At 38.7% G+C, this 24,325-nt stretch overlaps 1 protein-coding gene across 44 annotated transcripts in view; it reads left to right on the forward strand.

Annotated features, from left to right (window-relative positions):
- The window catches only part of NRXN1 (neurexin 1), a 1,231,187-nt gene that overhangs the window by 695,040 nt on the left and 511,822 nt on the right, over positions 1-24,325 (forward strand). The gene's annotated exons all lie outside the window — the stretch shown is intronic.

Below are 24,325 nucleotides of genomic sequence, written 5' to 3' on the forward strand. Positions count from 1 at the left end.
GAGTTAGACAGTGAGAAAGAGACAGAGAGAAAGGTCTTCCTTCCATTGGTTCACCCCCCAAATGGCTGCTACGGCTGGCACGCTGTGCCAATCTGAAGCCAGGAGTCAGGTGCTTCCTCCTGGTCTCCCATGCGGGTGCAGGGACCCAAGCACTTGGGCCATCCTCCACTGCCTTCACAGGCCACACCAGAAAGCTGGACTGGAAGAGGAACAACCGGGACAGAATCCGGTGCCCCGACTGGGACTAGAACCCGGGGTACTGGCGCCGCAGGTGGAGGATTAGCCAAGTGAGCCACAGCGCTGGCCCAGTATATTGTTAAAATAAAGACAAGTAAAAAAATAAAGCATTCATACACATTAACTAGATGTCACTGATTTGTATTCAGAGACAGTCTATAGCACAGAGGGAACAGTGCAGGTTTTTTTTTTTTTATTTTCATTTTAAAGATTTATTTATTTGAAAGGCAGAGTGACAGAGAGGGAGAGACAGAGACAGAGATTGAGAACTTCCATTATCTGGTTCACTCCCCAAATGGCTGCAGTCACCAGGATTGGGTCATGCCAAAGCCAGGAGCCACAAACTCCATCCGGGTCTCTCACATGAGTGGCAGGGTCCCAAGTATTTGGGCCAACCTCTACTGCTTTCCAAGGGAAGCATTAGCAGAAAGCTGAATCAGAAATCTATCATCTGGGACTTGAGCTGGAACTCAAAACTGTGGGAAGCTGGAATAACAAGCTGTGCACTGTGCCACAACACTGGCCCTCAGAGTGGAGTTTCTTAAATTTAAATATGAATATGAATCACCTAGGATACTGTTCAACTACAGATTCTGACTTAATAGTCTGGGATGAAATCTGAGAGGCCTCATTTCTAACTAGCTCCCTGCTGGTGCAGATGCAGCTGATCTGGAGGCTACCAGGAGGCCAGACACCAGCCATTAAAGAAAGGAATGTTTGAATTTCCTTGACCTGTCATCATCTCTCTGTTCACTGACCAGTAGAGGCCTCTTTGACCAGATGCAGAAATCCCCCTTCTCTGTGGTTTCACTTCCTCCATTTTAAGTTGCCTACTGTCAGTTGCAGTCTGAAAGACTAACAGACACAAACTATTCATAAATTTTAAAGTGTGCCTTGTTCTGGGGCTCATGATGAGACCAGCATAATTTATCCTGCTTCCCACCTGAGATGAGAATCATCCCTTTTCCTAGAGTACCCACGCTTGACAGGACACTTAGAAGCCAGCTTGGTTTTCAGGTCAGCTGTTTCTGTGTCTCAGCGCTTGTGTTCAAGTAAGCCTTATTTTACTTACCAATGGCCCCAAAGCACAGAGTAGTTGTGCCAAGGAAGCACCACAGGTAAGGACGGATTAACTCTGGCACTATGTGGCAACACTGAAGGGCATGCAGAAAACAACAACATGCAGTCCAATACCATCAGGGGTTTCTGGAATGCAGTGGGGGTCTTAAAACATATCCCGCATGGGTAAGGGAGAACTACTCTTCTAGATTTTTTGTAAAATGAAGAATTTAAGCAGTGGATATGGTTGTCAAAGGTATTCTAAAAAAATCCTTGGAAACTAGTACTGTTATAAGAATCTGAAAGTCTGATACTCAACAACTATACTTGGGGTGTGCAATCTGGAATACCTGCTGAGAGCTATAAGAGAAGGTGGTTTATTTCTTAATGGAAATGCTTCCCTAACTCCCACGCTTGCATTATTATTTGTTTTGCGAAGTGCTGTGTTTTTAAAGTACTCTTTGTCACGTGTGATCTCTTCATACTCTTGGTTCGCAATAACCCTCTGTAGTAAATTAATCATTTATTACCACTAATTGCAGTTTAAAGAAGAGAAGCTGAGGCTTAAAGATCTTTGGGCAAGATCACAACACAATGTAGAAGAACCAGAGCTAAGCCTTGTTTTTCTAATAGACTGTAGGATCCTTGATGCATAATATAATCCTTCTCCCAATGTTTCCCACTGCCAGTAATGGCTATAGAAAAAGAAAGACAAAACAGTATGTACACATTTCTTTTACTAATATCACTTTGTTCAGAAGGAGATGTCTTTTTGTGTCCTGACCAAAGCAAACAAATTTGGTCACTAAAAGGCAACACTTCCAAGATATCCCAGCAGGGGGCACTACGGCATAGGATATTTAGCATTGCTCACCGCTTTTGTTTGCAAGGATTTCCCCCTGCCTTCTATTCAGTTTTGCTTTCTACTCCGTGTTTCACTAGGTCCTTATTCACATTTGTTAGATTGGCAGCTGATATTCATCACTGGAGACGATTCACCATATTTAATCATTTAAGTAAAAAAAAAAAAAAAAACGGTGTGAAAGAAATTACAGTTGAAACAGCAAATAAGTTTCTCCAAAAATAGTTTCTCTTGCATGGATCCTTCTTTTTAATTAATAGGTGTAATAAATTAGTGAAAAAATTAACAATATGAAGGCTTTGAGCTTTTGACCCCTTGGTACCTACATCAAATGCCTGCTTACTTTTCTTGTGCTGCAAATTAATTTTATTTTCCAAACAGAGAAAAAGATAACAAAATAACTGATGTGGCCTGAGTTCTTCTTGGTTAGAATTTCCACAGATTCAGTAAGGATCAAAGGCAGGTCCAATGTTGCACACTCAGTGTCCTCTACTGGGATTCTTCTCCCCTTCCTTTACCAGGCCAACAGAGGTAGGGAAAGTGTCTCCCCAGGAGTAAATCATCTGAATTGGGATCTCCAGCAAGCAGAAAAGGCAATGGTTAGTTTTCATAATTATTCCCAGCTTTGTATATAAAAGCAAGATGTTGAAATATCAGCAAGCAGTGTTTAGAATCATCACCCTGGTTGTGTTCTAAGTTGCTTTATGAGATTTTACTTTTTAGTTTGGAAGGAAATAAGATGCCAGCTATAGGCTCTTGTGAGACCTTGTCCCTCAAAGATGGTCACAGTATGGAAAAATCTGCCATTAGATATAATAAAGATTTGTCACCCAGGGTGCAGTTGCATGCCTCTTACCCGCTGTCCTGTGTGCCACCAGGGTACCATTGGGTGTGCTATAAAAGAGTATGGGGTCATTAAACCTTTATGGCTGAAAGGAATCAGAGTGTTTGTTGTATAGGTCGCCTGAGCCCCCTCCCTCCTCTCTTAGAGGTGAAAACTAAATCTCCAGCTGTCACACCATTTGCCAAAGGACACGTGTCCTGTTCCAGGCAGAGGCCAGAACATCATCCCTTGACCCTCCTGCAATTAGTGTCACTGCCTGTCAGTGATTTTTCAGACCACTATAAATATGGGTATTTGATGCAAACAGATACATTAAGAATAATTTTGCTAGCAGAGTTCACCATCTAAAACCATAGATGTTAAAATGTAATTCCCGTGTTAGTAGAACTCATAGTGTCAGTGTCTTCTCAAACTCTATGTGAAAGAACCTGAAAGGGTAAGGGAAGGCACGGTATCTAATTTGAGGACAATGTGTAACAGGGCTAAAAGGCCATTGGTGCTTGAAAAAAATCATGGGGGAAAACTTCAGCTTGAGATATTAAATAGTTAATTCACGTTTCCAAGGATCAGGAAAGGACCCCAATATTTCAGTCTTAGAGGGAATACCTCATAGTGCAGTTCACAAGGCTGAAAGTTTCCTTTGAGGTACTTACGCAGCATTGTACACAAAGATGTCTCACAGAGAAGCAATGCAAGTGTGTTCTATAAACACACTTTGATAAGCAATTGCAAACCTGTCATCCACAGACTTCTTAAATAGATTCACATCTTCAATTTCTACCAATTCTTATGAAACATTGCTTTTCAAAACATTCCTCTTTGGCCAAAGGCAAACTATTTTTTTAAGTTTCAGTATTCCAACATACACCTTCTTGACAAATGTAAGAATTTTAATCCGAACCTTATTTGACTACAACTGACAAAGTTGTTAGTGTATTTAAGTTGGGTCATTCCAGTAAGCTTTTTAGTGGCCTTTTACACAGAAACTTTCTTATCTAGTGTCTTTGCAGTTTTGCTAGTGAAAATCTTATTCTATAGTCTAGGTGTGTTGATACCCTGTAGCCTTAGTTGTTTCAATGTTCTTTTTTGTCAATTGGAAAACCATTTTATTATGCTTATGTAAGTAATGGGGTTTCAGAGAGCCCTAACAATGCCCTTTTTCTTTCTTTCTTTTTTTAACAGATAGAGTTAGACAGTGAGAGAGAGAGACAGAGAGAAAGGTCTTCTTTCCATTGGTTCACCCTCCCAAATGGCCGCTACGACCGGTGCGCTGCGCCGATCCGAAGCCAGGAGCCAGGTGCTTCTCCTGGTCTCCCATGAGGGTGCAGGGCCCAAGCACTTGGGCCATCCTCCACTGCACTCCCGGGCCACAGCAGAGAGCTGGACTGGAAGAGGAGCAACCAGGACTAGAACCAGCACCCATATGGGATGTGGGCGCCGCAGGCGGAGGATTAACCAAGTGAGCTGTGGCGCCGGCCCCACCCTTTTTCTTTATGGGGTTCTCAACAACTTGAGTATTAAAAAAGAGGGAGAAGGGTAACTGAATAAACAATTATTATCTTTGGTTTAATCTGTTTTGCTATAATGCGGAAAAGCTTACACATGATTGAAATGTAGGGCACATGACTTCCTTCATCTGTAATTTTTTCCTGACATCTTAGTGCTTTATCCCAGCATGTAGCAATAATTACCTGCCCAAAAAATGTTTACTTCACAATTAGAAGAAGGCAGTAACTTGTTAAGGAACCAAGTACAGTTGTCCACTCAACCTATGTTCTTTCTGGGGTTTCATTTAGACTACAGACCCTATTTTAAAAATATTTATTTTGCTGTTTCCCTGACTTTATGCATTTTGTTCCTGTCTCTTAACCTCCATGGCTTTAATTCGTTCTTACTTTCCTATCCATCGAGCAGCATTCACCTTTAATTTTTGACCAATGACCTAGTCTTACTCTATTTATTTATTAAAAATTAAATGTCTTTCAGTGATAATATTTTCCTAAGGATGTTTATTATTTTTTGCAAATGTTCTGGTTATGCAGTTATATAGAATTGAAATAGTGTTAAGGTTTTGCATAATGCACAGTTTTTTAAGGACACTTAAGCTAATACTAATTTGGACAAAATGACTTCACTGTGAGAACCACATGAGCCTGTTAACTGAACCCCTGGACTAGGCCAAGTCCAAATTCCAGGAATACTGGTGACTGGTCCTCAGTGAGGGGCACTCATGGATTAGACCCTTTTAAGGATCAAAGGGATTGATGCCCCAATTCCAGCAACTCTCCCAATAGGAAGAAATGTAGAATTGAGTAGAAGGTACATAATTATTTTTCCCAAGTAGAGTAATCAAACTCATAAATAGAAACCAAGAAGAAAAACTATAATCTTTCCTCATGAAACACAGGAATGTAAAAAAAAACAAAACTGCATCTTTCTCAGACATCATTAAAACATCATGATATGTAAATAATCCATTTTGTCATAAGAGGTAGCTGTGCTTAATAATTGGAAATACTTCCTTCTAGATTTTATTCTCTGGTTTTATGTAAGATTTAGGACTAGCTTTTCTCTCTCTCCTTGAATTCACATGCATTAGTCATTTTAAGAAATGTCTAAAGTCCTCTGAGAACTCAACCCTTTAAAATCTATGTGAAAAACAAAATCAGAGTGGAATAAGGAAGTTTATTCTATAGTTGAGTTTCACTCTTTAAAATCCATTATGACCTCAAATCAGTTCTAAAAATAGTCATGCACATACTTGTCCAGACACATTATAATTTACTCCAACTGAGTAGAAAAGAAAGTTTATTTCATGTATATGCTTGTACACCTACTTCTTCCACCTCCTCCTAGCAATAGAAAACATTTAGGCTGATAATTGAATCACATACCACTTCTACACTACCAAGCAGATGAAAGAGAAAATATAAGAGGAAGCCACTTATTTAGGCAACAATTGCATTTCTTTCTTTTTTTTTTTTTTTTTTTTTTTTTTTTTTTTTTTTTTTTTGACAGGCAGAGTGGACAGTGAGAGAGAGAGACAGAGAGAAAGGTCTTCCTTTGCCGTTGGTTCACCCTCCAATGGCCGCCGCGGTTGGCGCGCTGCGGCCGGCGCACCGCGCTGATCCGATGGCAGGAGCCAGGAGCCAGGTGCTTTTCCTGGTCTCCCATGGGGTGCAGGGCCCAAGCACTTGGGCCATCCTCCACTGCACTCCCTGGCCACAGCAGAGGGCTGGCCTGGAAGAGGGGCAACCGGGACAGAATCCGGCGCCCCGACCGGGACTAGAACCCGGTGTGCCAGCGCCGCTAGGCGGAAGATTAGCCTAGTGAGCCGCGGCGCCGGCCCAACAATTGCATTTCTGAACTAGCTGTGTTATAAAGTGAATCCTGTCCCAAAGCAGCACCTGTTATGACCAATGACCACATGCCTGCAAATGAAATCATCTCTTGAGCTACTCTATACAGGGCAGTTGGCACTATGCGGGATAATGCATATCAGAAGCTACTTCTCAATTTAACTAATTACTTACATTTCCACAAACATGCATTCGGCTATATGATGTTTTATGTGTAGTCTCCATGAGATGCACACACACACACATACATTTTACACAGATTTGTTTTTTTTTTTCTCAAAGACTAACACAATAAGCTCATTAGTTATATTTTCTTTTTCTTTCCTTTTTGCCAAATATGATTCCAGTACACGAATGACATTGCATTCAAATAGTATATACTCATTAGTTACCTGACTTTACCAAATAAATTTTCTCAAGAGAAAATAATAAGACTGTTAAGATAATGAGTACTGTAGCCAGTTAGTTTTAGCACAAAAAGAAATTTTAAAATCGCAAATTGTTAAATTGTTTGAATCTACCAAAAGAGTGTCCTTAGTGGAGACTGGAAATAATGCAGATTTACTAAATAGTTTTAAATGAACTGGGAGATATTGGTGGAAATTTAGCAATAAATCAATTCCGTTTAATAGGAAAACACACCCTAAGATGTTATGGAGCTGAGAAATTTCAGATCTCCTTAATACATAGTCACTAAATTTTGTTTGTTTATGAAGTAATGTTTAAACAAAAATGGAGGACAATGATTTTCCAATCCTTCCCATGTTAAACAATTCATAATGTCCTCCCATTATTTGTAGGATTATAATATCTTGTTCTGAGTGTGTAAAAATTATATTTAAAGAACACTGCACTTGTTTTATTTTGCACTTTTCACATTTGATGATCAATTGATTACCATTATAATAGGAATTGGCTTTGCGATTTTTTGTACATAAATACTTCTGTTAGTGTAGAGGAATATGTCAACAGGTCAATAAAACATTAGGAAAACAATAGTGAAGTTTTTAAAGATAAAAAAATTCCATCATTCTAAACATAGCTGGTTTCCTTTGAGCTTACTCTTTTTTACTAAAAGTAGTTAGAAAGGTAGGGCTCTCTAGATAAAAAATTCTTAAGTCAGAAAATATTAAAAATCTCTTATCTACAGAATAGAAAGCATGAGAGGCTTGTTTCCTGGTCAGGAGATAACATCTATAACATCACCTATAACAGAGACATAATAACAGTACTTACTGCTCAGTGTTGCTGTTAGTGTGAAAAGAGTTAATGTATACAAATCATTTAGCAGGTTCCATGGCCCGCTGTAGGCACTCAATAAATGTCCACTGTTCTTGTTGTTCTTTGCTTATATTTCTTCTCAATGACCAAAGCATCTCAAAAAGAGTGACCTTCTCACTTTAGTGATTGCTAATAGAGCAACATTGCATGTTTCTGTCTTGAAACATGCACAGGAGACTGAGCAGATGAGCATTATCACTCATTCCTCTCCAATTGTTTATCCATTCTGATTCATTTTCTCACATTGTTTGAGGTGTTAGCTGCAAAGTGTGTCAAACAGAGTGTCTCATGATTTGCATCAAAGAGCTAGAATGACACTGAAAGTAGAATCAGCCCTGTGGTCTGATCGCAGAGAGCTAGAACACTCATGAGAGCAGGGAGTAGGGTCTTTCTACAAGGACTCTTTCAAAAAAAAATTATTTCTTTGAAATCTAGAGTTACAGAGAGAGAAGAAGAGACAGAGATAAATCTTCCATCCACTGGTTACTCTCCAGGTAGCCACAATGACCAGGGCTGGGCCATGCCCGAGCTAGGAGCTTCTACCAGGTCTCTCACATGGGTGGCACAGGCCTAAACACTCAGACCACCTTCTGATGTTTTTCCCAGTCCATTGGCAGGGAGCTGAATTGGAAGTGGAGCAGCTGGGTTATGAATGAATTCCCATGTGGGATGCCAGTGTCGCAGGTGGAGGCTTTTTTTACTGTATCACAATGCCAGCCCCTCCACAAAGACTCTGGAAGACTGAGACCATTTCTAAGAGAGGACTGGGGATGGGACTGTGCTGCTCCTTAATGGAAATCAGGACAGTAGATAGATCTTACCTTTCCCCTGTTGGATCATCCTGCATCTAACAAAAAGCCAGTAACCTTCAATAACTTTGACCTTAAGTCCAAAGTGTAAACAGAGTTAAAAAAAAACTCTTCTATGTAAAACTTTTCAGAAGTTTAGCCTAGAAAATAGGAATAATAATTAAAGATTGGCTTTTGCTGTTTATTAGAGAAAGAACCTTCTAGTTTCTAAATTTTAACAGTTACACTCTGGGATGTTTGAGCACTGTGATCAGTATTTGGACACATTATCTGTTCTCCCTTGTCGCCCTTATCCCATTCTGCCTTGCGATTGTACCTTTCTTGCACATTACACCGGAGCAAGGCAGGCATGGAAGTGTTCACACCAAATAGAAGCTTGTGGTCACTTTTGTTCATAATTCCTTTTAACTCATCCTAAAAAATAAATAACCCCCAAAATCTTCATAACAGTGAAATGTCACCATTTTTAAGTGTTTAAGCAGTGTAAGGTGTATTTATACATTTGTTTTCTTAGCACCAAATAGATGATTTCATATTTGTTTGCTCTACATGTTATGCCCTAATGTCTAGCCTTAATATAATTGTAGATCACAAATAGTTCTGCTTCAAATATATACCATTACATATACTAGGGTTAGGTGAAGAATCCTTAACAATTTGATACAAAAGTTTAAATAACCAGGTATTTATCATTTAAAGCAAGAATAATAGTACTTGAAATACATTTCCACTGATGTTAGTACCCAAAATGCTTGGATGAGAAAGCCTTGCCCTTCTAATTTTGGCAATGTTGGCTGTTTGTGTATGCTGTTTATGTATGTATAGGGTGCTGCTTGCATTGTTTCCAGAGGTTGGATAGCAGGCCAATATCTCATTATGATATTGACTCAGAATTCTTAGTAATTTCTGTTAAGTGCTACTTTTAGTTTATGAAAACTGTATTTTATTTAATATATATTATTTATTTGTTTGAGTGGTAGGTAGACAGAGAACTCCTATCTGCTGTTTCACCCCACACAATAGCAAGAGCTATTCTTGGGTCCAAAGCTGGCCTGGGGCCAAAGCCAAGTGCCAAGAATGTAATCCAGGTCTCCCACATGAGTGGAAGGAACCCAATTATATGAGCCATCATTGCTGCCACAGGGGGGTCTACATTAGCAGAAAGCTGGAATCAGGAGGTAGAGCAGAGAATTGAACCCAGGCATTCCAATGTGAGATGTGAATATCTTTAAAACTACGCTAAATTCCTACTCCTTATGAAAACTAGATTTTAGTAATTCCATAACTATTTGGTACCCTACTGGTTAAACATTGTAGGCATAGGTAAATGGCCCTCTGTATTGTAAATCCCTAAGAAAGAACAGCGGATATACATCATTGGAATTCGTTGAATGTACACTGTGTTAGTGGCCATAAGTGCTTTATCAAAAATCATCAACATAAACTAAACATAGCCATCAGAAATACAAGAGTTCAAATTTAAACCCCACCCTGAATTTACTCCCAGTTTTCGCTCTGAAACAAGGATCATTATACTTCATGGGACTGTCACAAGTAAGTTAAATTACATAATGCCTGTGAAACATTTGTGGGTAGCCCCTGTATAAGTTGTTACTCTGTAAACACTAGTTATTCTGATTCATTTTTCCCTTCAGATTTCAGTGGAATACCTTGAAAAGGTAGTTGCATATTCAATTGAATAGATGAGATCAGGCAATATGTTAAGACTAGCAAGCTTATAAAGAACTGATTTTTATTTTTCTTAGAGATTATTCAATGTTAGGGGCTTTTCCTAGTATCAAAGTAAAGGGGGATGGATGGTGCCGTGGCTCACTAGGCTAATCCTCCACCTGCGGTGCCAGCACCCCAGGTTCTAGTCCCGGTTGGGGCAACAGATTCTGTCCCAGTTGCTCCTCTTCCAGTCCAGCTCTCTGCTGTGGCCCGGGAAGGCAGTGGAGGATGGTCCAAGTGCTTGGGCCCTGCGCCTGCATGGGAGACCAGGAGGAAGCACCTGGCTCCTGGCTTCGGATCAACGCAGCGCGCCGGCCGTAGCAGCCATTTGGGGGGTGAACCAGTGGAAGGAAGACCTTTCTCTCTGTCTCTCTCTCTCTCACTAACTCTGCCTGTCAAAAAAAAAAAAAAAAAAAAGTAAAGGAGCAAAATAAAGAAATTATCAACAGGCAAAAAAATCCTTTCTTACAATCCTTTCTGTTTGTCAAAGAATCTATGTGACAAAATATTTTGAAAATCTTTGTTGCTTTACTAGGTAAAAAGCGCATTTGGTATTTATTTATATAAGGAAAGAAATAGGAAATACATTAGATACTCTTCTGGCATTTCAATCTAGTAGTCAGTCATTTATTCATTCATTCAGCATTCATTTGTTGAGTTCTGACCATGTATCAGGCTGTATAAATAAGTGTAGACAAAATATTGTCATGTGCAGCATAATGATGTTTCTAAAAGTGACAGACCACATATAAAATAGTAAGGTGGCCTATAAGATGACATTACCTAGTGACATTGTAGCTCTCTTGGTTTGTGCAACTGTGCTGTTTGTACAGTGACCAGATTGGCTAAAATATTTCTCAGAACTTCTCCCCTTCATTAAATTCAACATGACTTAAATGTCTGCACTCATAGAAAGTGACTCCTATTGGAAATTATTTTATAGCAATAAGCACACTAAGAGATAATACTCACATGATATGGCTATAAAATAGAATATAATACCTATGAAGGGAACTATGGCTTAGAAATTGTATAAAGATGCTAGAAAAAAAGGAGGCTGTATGTGAAAGCAAAATCAAAGAGGTCATCTGAAAGTGGAACATTTGATAGTAAAATAGAGTGAAATAATGAAAGTTGTCATGTGAAGTGGATCATGAGGCATGGGAACAGGAAGTGGAAATGTTCGAAGCAGAATAAAATCTAGATAGAAGAAAATGGACAGGAAGGATGTTCTAGGCAGCTGGGAAGAGAGTGGCTGAATGCTACTCAGATCCTTCAGGTTATTGAAAATGATTTGAGTTTTTTCTTAAGTGTGGTAGGAAGCCATTAGTAACTTTTGATCACGGGAATGACTTTTATTCTTTCTTTATTTTTAAAAAGATTTATTTTATTTATTTCAAAGGTAGAGTTACAGAGAGAGAAAGAGAGACACAGACATCTTCCATCCACTGTTTCACTCCCCAAATGGCTGCAACGGCCAGGGCTTGGCCAATCCAAACCCAGAAGGCCAGGAGCCTCTTCCAGGTCTCCAACATGGTTGCAGAGGACCAAGAACTTGGGATGTCTTCTGCTACTTTCCCAAGCATATTAACAGGCAGCTGGATTGGAAGTGGAGCAGCCTGGATTTGAACCAGTTCCCATATGGGATGCTGGTACTGTAGGCAGCAACTTTACCCCCTATGCCACAATGCTGGCCCCATACTTTAGTTTTTTAAGATTTTATTTATTCATTTTAAAGGCAGAGTTACAGAGAGAGAGAGAGAATCTTCCTCTAGTTCACTACCCAAACAACTACAATGGCCAGGGCTGGACCAGGCCAAAGCCAGGAGCCATGCACGTCCTCCAGTTTCCCCATGTGGGTACAGTAGCTAAAGGACTTGGGCCATCGTCCACTACTACTATTCCAAGCACAGTAGCAGGGAACTGGATCAGAAGTGGAGCAACTGGGACTCAAACCTACTACTATATGGGGTGCTGGTGCTGTGGGTGGCAGCTTAACCTGCTGTGCCACAGTGCCAGCCCAGACTTTTATTATTTAAAGGAAAACTCTGGCTTCAGTGTAGACAATAGATTTTAGAGAAGAATGAGGGAAAGGAAATCTATTAGGATTCTCTAATAAGAACAAGAGATACAAGATAGTGGTGGCTTAGATTAGCTGGGTGCGAAGTATTAAAATTCCAGATTCATTTTGTTGGCAGAGCTGATAGCACTTGCTGACAAATTACATGTGGGGAATAGGGAAAAGCAGATTAAGTATGAGACAGTTTGAAAAATGTGCATAATGAAAAAAGTGCATGGATTCCACTTTCCCACAAACCTTTGGATGTACATTCATATTATTGAACTTTGGCCCCTCCGTTTTAAGAATAGTGATACCACTGGAAGAAGCCTGAGTTGAGAATGGAAAATAAGAGATTTTCTTTTCAAGGAATAGGGTGGGATTTGAGGAAATGGCTGGGCTTTTTGGCTTGTTTTAGGCTTTAGTTTTAAGACATAAAAGTTTGATTTTGATGTGGATAATAGATTTCCAAGTGGAGAGGTTAAGTAGACAAGTGGATACATGGGACATGATTTCCATGAAGAATGGAGGTTGCAGATACAAACTTAAGCATCATCATATGTTGATTAAAGCAGGAGGACCAGAAGAAATTACCTATAAAGAGGGTTTACTTGGAGGGGAGGGGTGAAAGCTAGATGTCCTGATATTCAGAGGTCACAGAAGAACAGAATCTAGCAGAGGAGACTTAATGATCATCAAGGTAGGAAAAAGAAGCTGGTGTGTGATGTCTGGGAAGTTGAATAAATAAAGTGTTTCAAAGGGGAGAGTAATCTACTATGTCAAATCCTTTATTTATAGTGGAAGAGAAACGGTCCTTAATTACAAAACCTAGAAAATGGAAATATGCAGACAACAAAATGACTGATCTCTGGAGATGACACCTGTTGATTTGAAAATGCCTTAAGTTTATTTGATGCCTATGATTTGTCTTACGTAATTCTTCCTCTCGTTTTTCTCTTTCTCTGGGAATCATATATGTCAGCAAAAAGGAAACAGTTACTTTGTAGACTTGCATATGGAGGGAAAATCATGAATAACTAGTAGATTGAACCTATTTTTCAAATCTGCCTATTCCTGTAATTGGAACAACTCCATGTAAAAAATTTTGGAGAATAAAAAATAAAACTAGGAAAATAAAGTTACTATGACAAAACTGAGGAACAATGTGCATTTCTTTTTTTTTTCTTTTTCTTTCTCTTTTTTTTTTTTTTTTTTTTTTTTTGACAGGCAGAGTGGACAGAGAGAGAGAGACAGAGAGAAAGGTCTTCCTTTGCCGTTGGTTCACCCTCCAATGGCCGCCGCAGCTGGCACGCTGCGGCTGGCGCACCACGCCTATCCAATGGCAGGAGCCAGGATCTTATCCTGGTCTCCCATGGGGTGCAGAGCCCAAGTACTTGGGCCATCCTCCACTGCATTCCCTGGCCACAGCAGAGAGCTGGCCTGGAAGAGGGGCAACCGGGACAGAATCCGGTGCCCCGACCGGGACTAGAACCCGGTGTGCCGGCGCCGCAAGGAGGAGGATTAGCCTAGTGAGCCGCGGCGCTGGCGACAATATGCATTTCTAAATCAAATTTTCACAGTATCCCATAGGAGAAAAGAAACACTAGTACATGCTTGGTTGGAATGTTAATTAGCATGACCACTGTGGAAAACACTATGGAGATTTCTTAAAAATCTAGAAATCGACTTACCATATAAACCAGCAGTCCTGCTACTGGGTATATACCCAAAATATACGAACATGTTGTATCAAAGAGATACTTGCATCACCATGTTTATAGCAACACTGTTTACAATAGCCAAAGTATGGAATCAACCAAGGTGTCCATCATCAGATGAATGGATAATGAAACTGTGATATGTAAATACAATGGAATAACATTCAACTATAAAAAAGAATGAAATTCTGCCATTTGCATCAAAATGGATGCAACTGGAGGACATCATATTGAATAAAATAAGCTGGACACAAAAAAGACAAATACATCATGTTCTTCCTTATATGTGGAACTGAAATTTAAAAAATAAAAATAAAAAAAAGAAATGCCTGTGTGTGTCAATATGGCTGAAAATATGGTTTTGTCAATCTTTGTCTTATATCTTTGTCAAACCAGTGGTTAAGAATGTTAAACTACTGTAGTGTGAATGATCTGTAATTACGTTGATTTTTACTATTTATGAGTGCAATGGTCATCTTTACATTCAATTATTTTTTATAGCTCTTGCCTATATTCCCACTACACTAGGGTCTTTTGCCTTTTTATTTGTTAAACTTATTTGGAGAAGCATTAAGCCCTTGACTGTCACTTCCTTTGAATTATCACAAAACTCAAATTCCATCCACCCAGCTGAACTGAGTGAAGAAACAGATGATGTATTATTGGAAATGCTGCTTTGTCTAAAGAGGTTACTCAATTTTGAAAATAAGTGACAGTAAGATATGAAAAATTAAAGTAATGTATAAAGTCTTAGAAGCTCAAGAAATAAAGTGTCTTGAAGGAGAAAATTATCCAGAATGCACACACTTTATTTATATTAGAGATAAAAGGCTCAGAAAAATCAGAAAATGACGATATTCTGACAGCAGAATGACTTTTCTCCTGAGAAGGCATCTGTTGAGTTGAAAATGTCTTGGATGTATGTGTTGCCTTTTTTTTTTTTTTTTTTTTTTTTGACAGGCAGAGTGGATAGTGAGAGAGACAGAGAGAAGGGTCTTCCTTTTGCCATTGGTTCACCCTCCAGTGGCCACCACGGCTGGCGCACTGCGGCTGGCGCACCGCACTGATCCGAAGCCAGGAGCCAGGTGCTTCTCCTGGTCTCCCATGGGGTGCAGGGCCCAAGCACTTGGGCCATCCTCCACTGCACTCCCTGGCCACAGCAGAGAGCTGGCCTGGAAGAGGGGCAACTGGGACAGAATCTGGCGCCCCGACCGGGACTAGAACCCGGTGTGCTGGCGCCGCAAGGAGGAAGATTAGCCTTGTGAGCCACGGCGCCGGCCTTGACTGGCTTTTCATAATTATCCCATTTACTTTTCTTCTAGGAAACTTGTCTCCAAAATTTAAAGAAGTCAAGATCTCTTGATTTTTTACACATTGTTCATATTGCTTTTAATATACTACTTTGGCCAAACCATCTAGTTCCCAGGCCTGATCCAGCTTAGGGTTTATGCAGCTTCTTTTTCTTCTCTAATACCTTTTTGTTTGTTTTCACATGATTATTCATCTGTGGATATTAGATTTATCAGTCATCAACTATGACCAGTAAAAGATTATGACTTGTAGTGTCAAACTTGTCTATCTTCCATTGTGTTGTCTCAGTTCTGTGTTTTCCCAGGATTCAAATTGCTTTATTTTGAGAATATATTCTAAAAATTCATACTGATCTAAAATATTTAGTAGTTACATATCTATTTTAAAAATCATACCTTTTGTGTTTTCTTTTTCTTTTTTTTTTTTCCATATCTACTGCAATTCTAATTCACCTTCTCATGACGTGGAATTGGCATTTCCATTCCTCCTTCACAATCCAGTCATTTGACTTATTTTTTTATAGTCAGGGCTGACAACACGCTAGTATAGTAAAGTGTATCCTATGGTGTTATGCTGTAAATAATCTAAACTTATCAAATTTTTATTTATCAGGCTGATGATAATAGTAGTAGTTGAGAAAATCTGAAAAGAAAAGTAAAACAATCATGTAAGAAACCTACTTGAGGAAGTACTTGCAGTTTAACTTTTCCTTTGGAGTACTTTTGATAGTTCCAGTATTATTAAGCAGGTTTGATTTGATACTTTATCACCAGTAATTATATAATAATATATAGTGATCAAGTCATTTTAGAATTGCATGATTGGCTTTGTCAGTGATGAACAGATAGTAATTCAAGAAAGAGACACCTCAATGATTATCATAGATGGCAACTTTGATAAACTGATAAGTAAGTTTCATAATCTGCCTCATTAAGTAGCAACAAAAATTAATCTGCAGAGATGTTTACAAGTGAAAAGTCAATTGCTCATGAGACATTTTATTATCAGAAAAACACGTTAAGTAAGGTAGTTTCTCATTATATCCCTCTCTGAATTGTACAGAATCCACACATAGAGATAGGAAAGAAAAGGCATACTCAAGGATATTGCTTTACTTCGTTTCTCATTCCTCCCTAAGCTTTTTGTTGCTCTCTGACCATTTTAATTCTCATTCTTCTGTGTGAATTAGAAGCTTAGCGACCAGCAGTAAGTCTCAGATCTGGGATTAAGACTCATTGATCCATTTGCTAAAAACCAGACTTTCTTATTAGACGCTTGGAACTTGAATGAACCAAAATAGAAGCCCTTGCTGGAAAGTTCCATTGTAACAAAGAACAACATGTCCCAATAATCTTACATCTTTAAGGCAGTGATTTAGATTTTTGAGACAAATGATACAATGTTAAATAAGAATATTTAAAAGAGGGTTGCTTTTGGGCTGGCATTGTGGTATAGTGGATTATGTCACCACCTGCAACACTGGCATCCCATAAGGATGATGGTTCAAGATGTGGCTATTCTGTTTCTTATCCAGCTCCATCCTAATGGCCTGGGAAAGCAGTGGAAGATGGCCCAAGTGCCTGGGCCCTTACAAGCCCCCTGTACCTATGTGGGAAACCTGGAAGAAGCTCAGGGCTCCTAGCTTCAGCCTGGTTAGGACCCAGCCATGGCAGCCATCTGGGGAGTAAACCAGCAGATGGAAGATCTCCCTCTCTGTCTCTCCTTCTCTCTCTGCAACTCTGCCTTTCAGATAAATAAATAAATAATAAAGAGGGTTTATTTTATTGTATTTTTAAATAAAAAATAAATTTGAAACACATGATTTTCTTAAATGGATTAGTTTTAGAGCAATGCAACTAGTTTCAGTTATAACCAAACTCACTAATTAATGATATTCCCATTCCAGTACAATGTATTCTATAGGATTCTTTTTAAGTTCTTTTTCCTTTTCCATGTTAACACTCTCAACTCAGGGACCTTCTTCTGCATTCCAGCACTTTATCACTCTCTTCAGGTGCTTCTGTCATTCTGTTAATGCTTTTTTTTTTCTGCAAATTTGTAAACATTCCTAATGTGGCTAAGTCAACTTTCTCAGTATTCACCTGTCCTGGCCCAGCCACCCTGCCTTTTAGTTCTGCTTTTCTTTCTTGCTGAGCTTTACCAGTAGGGTCAAAATTGACCAATGTGACCCATTTTCTGTGTCTGGGAAAATCCATCCAAGGTGTGTTAGAATAAACGGCATCAACTCTGTGCTTCACTGTCTTATTCTTAGATCCTCTGTGTTAGGAAGTACAAATATGACTTATCAAGGACTCTCTCACCACCTTCTGTGGTCCTGATACAGCACACGTAACATTTATTTATTTATTTTTTAGTCAGAGTGCAAGCCAAACCATCCTATGAAAATCAGTTGCTCTCAGAAGTAAGGAAAAATGTTTCCCAATTCACAGAGGTCTTTTCTTAAATTCCGAGTTTCTGAATATATATAAAAGTTAAAATAAGAATGTTCAAAAGCCTGGCTGTTTTTATTAATGAAATTAAACAAAAGGTAGGAGGAGAGAGAGAACTTAATCATCCTCATGAGAATTTATTGATTTCTCATACTTCCCATTGTCCTTTAAGTAAATTATTTTTAAACATTTTTGAGCTTTATTCTCATTTTTATTTAAAAGAGAGATAAAGATGAAGAGAGATGGAGAGAGCTTCCATTCTCTGGTTCACTCCCCCAAGTGTCTGCAGCAGCTAGACCTGGACCAAACTGCAGCCAAGAGCTGGGAACTGAATCTGGGTCTCCCATATGGATGTCAGGGACCTAAATACTTGAGCCATCACCTGCTACCTCCCAGAGTACACATGAGTAGGAAACTGAAATGGGAAGCAGAGTGGGGACCATTTTTTACAAAAGAATGTGTACTTGTGATTTGATTTTCCATATAGTCCAACACTATTATTTAAGAACAAAAAGCATGGGCAGGTTGATAATTAATGACGAGAAGTTATAAGAGGTAGATATCTAACTTGATAACCCGATATGAATAAATCTAAAGATGTTTGACATAACAATATGAAATTTTAATTTGTCAACTTAACTTTTTCAAGATAGTAATTTGGAGCCCATAATGTAATGAAGTAAAACTAACAGTGCTGTATTTAATTGTTTAGAAGATTTAGTTATTGGAGACAGTGCCGTGCTCACTTGGTTAATCCTCCACCTATGGCGCCGGCATCCCATATGGGCACCAGGTTCTAGTCCCAGTTGCTCTTCCTCCAGTCTAGATCTCTGCTGTGGCCCAGGAGGGTAGTGGAGAATGGCCCAAGGCTTGGGCCTCTCCACCCACATGGGGGACTAGGAAGAAACACCTGGATCCTGACTTCGGATCAGTGCAGCGCCGGCCGTAGAAGCCATTTGGGGAGTGAACCAATGGAAGGAAGACCCTTTTTCTGTCTCTCTCTCTCACTGTCTATAACTCTACCTGTCAAAATAAAATAAATAAATAAATAAATAAATAAATAAAAATAAAAGATTTACTTATTTACTTAAAAAGTAGAGTGATGGGGGGTTGGGATGGGAATCTTCTATCTGCTGGATATGTTGGCCACAACAACTAGGACTGGGACAAGTTGAAGCCAAGAGCTATGTAATCCATTTGGTTCTCCAATGTGAGTAGCAGGAACTCAAGTACTGGTGCTACCATCTGTTGCTTTCCAGTCATAGGGAGCTAAATAGAAAACAGAGTAGCTGGGACTCAAGATACACTCTGATAGAGGATGTTGGCTTCTTAATTTTAGCTTAACACACTGTGCCACAACATCCACCCCAGCAATGTAATATTTAGAGTTCCATTTTGGTATGAAGTTCTGCTCTCGGAATAGGGTTAATTCAACAATTTTTTCATCACTATATGTGGAGCATGTACTGTTCCAGATGCTCTTATAAGCCCATGAATACATTGTCAAAATGAAGATAGGCAAGTCACCTGCTATGTAATATTACATTTAAAATGGAAGATGGATATTGACAACTAATTATCAATGTATTAACTTGAAATTCTGGGAAATGTTTCAAGAAAGGAGGGGTTATAGGAGAACTTGAACTAGTCTTAGAACTAGAAATTCTCTCTGAAAGCGCTATTTAATCTGAGATTTGAACAACTAGTGGGAAATAGCTAGTAGAAGATGGGGAGGAGAAAAAGCCAGTGTGATAAATTCATACAGTTGACTCTAATCAAGAGATTTACTTAATGGAGCATTTTTTTCCGGTATTGTTGACATGAGAAAATTTAACTCTATCAGATTTGTGATGAATACTTTGTACTCTGGTGGACCTTGCTTTAGAACTCATTGCCCAACCACTTTCTCTAACTGTAACCCTGTAAAAATTATTGTTTGGCTAAATAATATTCATCTTTCACGCTGTATTTTAGGGAAAAAATTAGGGAAGACCACTGATACTATTTGTCTGTCTATATATATGAGAGGGCTTCAGAAAGTTTGTGAAAATTGAACTAACATATTCATTTATTTTGATGCAAATATATTTAAATCCATTTGTGGTATTTTCATAGTTTTCATCTTCCATAAACTTTTTGAAGCTCCGTTATATTTGCCTAAATCTGTGCATTGTCAGAGCATCAGGTCATTTTATTCAAAACTTAGTTCTTATAGTTCTTCCACTTTGCTTCATGCACCAAATAACTACATCTAAACATGCCCCTCTCGTTAAGTTGGTAAGGTTTCTGTGCTGCTTGTAGCCACAAAGATCCATTTTATTTTATTTATTGTGGTATGCATGTAAACAACCACACTACAAATGTCTCAAAAGTACCAAACTTTTTTTTTTTACTGTTGTAATCATGAAGTCTACCAAGGAACACTTATTGAGGGGGAGGCATGCAATAAAAGGGTGTCAAAAATTGGGAAGTATGAAAGGATGATTGAAGGGTGTCTTTGAAAAGTGATAAGGGAAGAATACTCTGTCATTCTCAGAATATCATGATCAGTTTCAACAAATATCCTGAATTTCAATATAATTGAGTGGAACTGAAGGAGCATAAAGTGATGACTCCAAAGCAATAGCACTCCTCCGAGAATCTCCTTCTGTCAGAAGTCAGATTTCAGAGCTGCTGCCAACTCCCTAATGGGGAGCATTTCAGGAAGATGTTCTCACTGTCAAGATACAGGAAAGCCAAACCCTGGTTTTACATAGGGCAGTGAAGCCCGGCATTTGTGGTTGTTTTGAGTGGCTGTGAAAGAGTCAGTATCACATAGAGCAGTTGCTGTGCCTTGATAGAGATGGAGCAGGTCCCCCACAGAATGCTAACCTCTAGGTGGCCATCAAGGAGATTAAAAATAAGGTCATGCTTGATGGTTGTTGTAATTAAGTAGAATTTCAGATGCATTATATTTAATGCATAAGTGTGAATAGGCTGATATCAGTTTTGTGCAAATGAAATGACAATCCTAATGTGTTCTTCATAATCAATCCATTTTATTTCACCGTGCTATGAATAATCAGATTGAAAATCAGGTTGTTTTAATCTGTTTTGTGTTGCTGTAACAGAATAATTGATACTGAGTAATTTATAATTAAAAGGAATTTATTTTTCACAGTCCTGGAGGCTGCAACATCAAGCAGCAAATATATGTGCTTCTGGCTGTGCTGATAGTAGAGGGCAAAAATGCAAGAGAGCGTGAGTGTGCATGCACAACAGAGAGAGGGCCAGGAGGCTGAACTTACTCTTTTATCAGGAACTCCTGTGATAGCTAATGCAGTTCCAAGACAATGTCAACCCATTCACAACGACTCTGCTGCAACTCACTTTTACTGGTCCCACCTCAACACTGTTACATTAGTGATTAAGTTTCCATAAATTTTGAGGGACACATTCAAACTATAGCACATGTCTAAAAAATGTAATCTTTCCACTTGCGTTAGTTGATTCTTCTTCAAAAGGTTTATTTGGTATGCATGCATGGAAGATAAAGCTATGGACAACTCTTATGTTTAGCTCCTATAAGATCTAATTTAATTATGATTAATTAGATCTAGTCATCTTTAGGTCTTACTTCTTCAGGATTTATGTTGCATTATCCAGCCCTGTAGTGGATTTGATATTTGTTGTGCACAGTGAGTGTTTTGTAAAATGTTATGAAATAAAGGTATTCATTTCTTAATTCAGAGACTCCTGGGAGTTCATAATGGTGCTGATTGTTTTAAAAGTAATTGAGTGTTTAAAAATATCTTGAAAATTAACAGGACCAAGTTTTTAAAAAACACCATTAAGAGCAATCACAGATTCCCTGAAGAGAGGCTTCACAGGACCATGTACTTCAGCTGTCAACTATTTCTTCATGCTGTTCCTGTAATTTTAGCCTTTAGCACAACTAACTGATTTGAGCTGAACTTGGCGTTCATTTCTCCTACCTTAGCAGAAGTTCCCTATTTAGGTTTGAGTAAACAGAAAATGCAAAGGTTAAAAAAATTACATATTTTTAAAGGACAGCATGTGCCCATGTGGTTAAGAAGACATAATGAAACAAACTGCTATTAGGTCTGTTCACCCTTTTCTTAAGTGGTTAGGACTAAGGTCATTGGAAACAGTGTCCTAGTGAGAAAAAAAAATTCAGTTGGTACCAATTACTTAGAAATGGATTTTCTTTCTTCAGATAAAATTGTTTTATAATCTCTTATCACATTCCTTCCCCCCCCACCCCGAAATCCATTATAATTTGGATATATTTTAAAATACGTGGGAATATCAAGCAGGTTGCTTTAGCTCTGAATAATGGAATCTTCTCAAATTCCTACAAAGTGTTCTTTTTATTTATCATATAAAGTCTGTTGTTTTGTTAACAACACTAGATAAGCTGAATATTTGTGATTAAAAAATTATTACATTGAATAACTTTCAGATGAATCAGATTTTATCTGATTGAATTGGTAACTTGAGGTGAGTGTAATTATTCCCTTTAAAATAAATCAACAAATATTAACTCTAGAAAAACAAACTTTAAGTATTATCTGCAAGATAACTGAATTTCAGTTTTGTCAATTACAAATTAAAGATAATGATAGTTCTCATGTAGTGTTGTGTGAGGGACAGATGGAAGTGTGCACATCAAGTTCCTTGCCTAACCCCTGGGTGATATACCATGAAATAAAAGCAAATGAAGGAACTGGAGTTTAACTGTAGTTTAAGCACCTTAGTCAAAGTTACCACTAGAATCCAGTATTTCTCATGCCTACCCAGTATTCCTTTCATTCACAGATTCCAGCCTATCACTGGGAATATTCGACTCAGCAGGCAGTAATTGTTGCTCCCTTTGCCTTTGCAACTTGGAGTCATCAATAGTTAAGTTACCAGGGAACAGAATAACTACACATGAGGTTCTGTGAGCTCCCTGACACCGTGCCTTTTACTCTTCTTCCACATCTCCAGTTGGAGGCACTTTTACTGTTGGACATACTTGTTTATACTAATTATATTCATCTCTACTCTTATTGTGATTTGTGCTGTTTCATTCTGGATTTGAGATAAAAGAAAATAGAACAACTCTCTCTACAATCAACATTCATGATCTGAAATGACTTTATATGAGCCCTTAGCTTTTTGGGAAGACAAATCTTATGAGTGGCTTGTTTTGAGGTGAGCATAAATTAAAATATCCAATACCTTTTTAAATTGTGTTAAAAGTAAGCCAAATCTCCCCAATATTTTATGTCTACAAAATATTTATCTTTTAACTTTATCTTTTAAATATTGCAAAAATTTTTATATTTATCTCTGTTGAATGATAATTTGCTGACGATGATCACTGCTGGCTGGTCAATATCTTAGTTTTCTGAAAGAAGCATTTCAATAATGAGGGATGTTTTTAAAATAACATTTTTATTATCCAAGTACTATACCATGATTGAATAGACATTGGAAACTACAGAAAGATTTTATATACACAGCTATTTACCAGTAAATATATGTGAATTTGTAGCTATTTAATAGTACCCCTCTTCCTCGTCTGCAGTTTTACTTACATGGTCTCAGTCAACTGCAGTCCAAAAATAGTCAATGGAAAATTCGAGAAATAAACAATTCCCTTATTTTAAGTTGTGTGTGGTTTTTAGTAGCTATAATGAAATCTGTGCCATCCAACTCCATTCTTCCTGGGACACGAATGATCTGCTTGTGCGTTGTATCCATACTGCACATGCTACCCAGCCTCTAGGTACTTAGTAACTGTCTCAGATATCAGTTTAACTTTGAAGTTAGTGCGATTGCAGTACTTGGGTACAATTAAGCTTCATTTTACTTAATAATAGCCCCAAAACACAAGAGTAATGATTCTGGCAATTTGGAGATGCCAAAAAGAGAATTTTTAAGTGCTTCCTTTAAGAGGAAAGGTGGAAATTCTCAACATGAGGAAAGGAAAAAAAATCATATGCTAAGGATGCTAAGATTTATGGTAGGAACGAATATCCTAGCTGTGAAATTGTAAAGGAAAGGCCGGCGCCGTGGCTCACTAGGCTAATCCTCCGCCTAGTGGCGCCGGCACACCGAGTTCTAGTCCCGGTCAGGGCGCCGGATTCTGTCCCAGTTGCCCCTCTTCCAGGCCAGCTCTCTGCTGTGGCCAGGGAGTGCAGTGGAGGATGGCCCAAGTGCTTGGGCCCTGCACCCCATGGGAGACCAGGAAAAGCACCTGGCTCCTGGCTCCTGCCATCAGATCAGTGCGGTGCGCCGGCCGCAGTGCGCCAGCTGCGGCGGCCATTGGAGGGTGAACCAACGGCAAAAGGAAGACCTTTCTCTCTGTCTCTCTCTCTCACTGTCCACTCTGCCTGTCAAAAAAAAAAAAAAAGAAATTGTAAAGGAAAACGAAATTTGTGTTGCTTATGCTGTTGCACTCCAAACTACAAAAGTTATGACCATAAATAGTACGTATTAGTTAAGATGGAAAAGGAATTAAATTATGGGATTTGGTGTATCAGTGACTAGGGGGTCGTGGACATAGTCTTGTGGATGGGAGGACTGCTGAATAGATATTTATATACCTATACACAGAT

Source organism: Oryctolagus cuniculus, chromosome 2 (genome assembly GCF_964237555.1).
Source record: "Oryctolagus cuniculus chromosome 2, mOryCun1.1, whole genome shotgun sequence".
NCBI lineage: Eukaryota > Metazoa > Chordata > Mammalia > Lagomorpha > Leporidae > Oryctolagus > Oryctolagus cuniculus.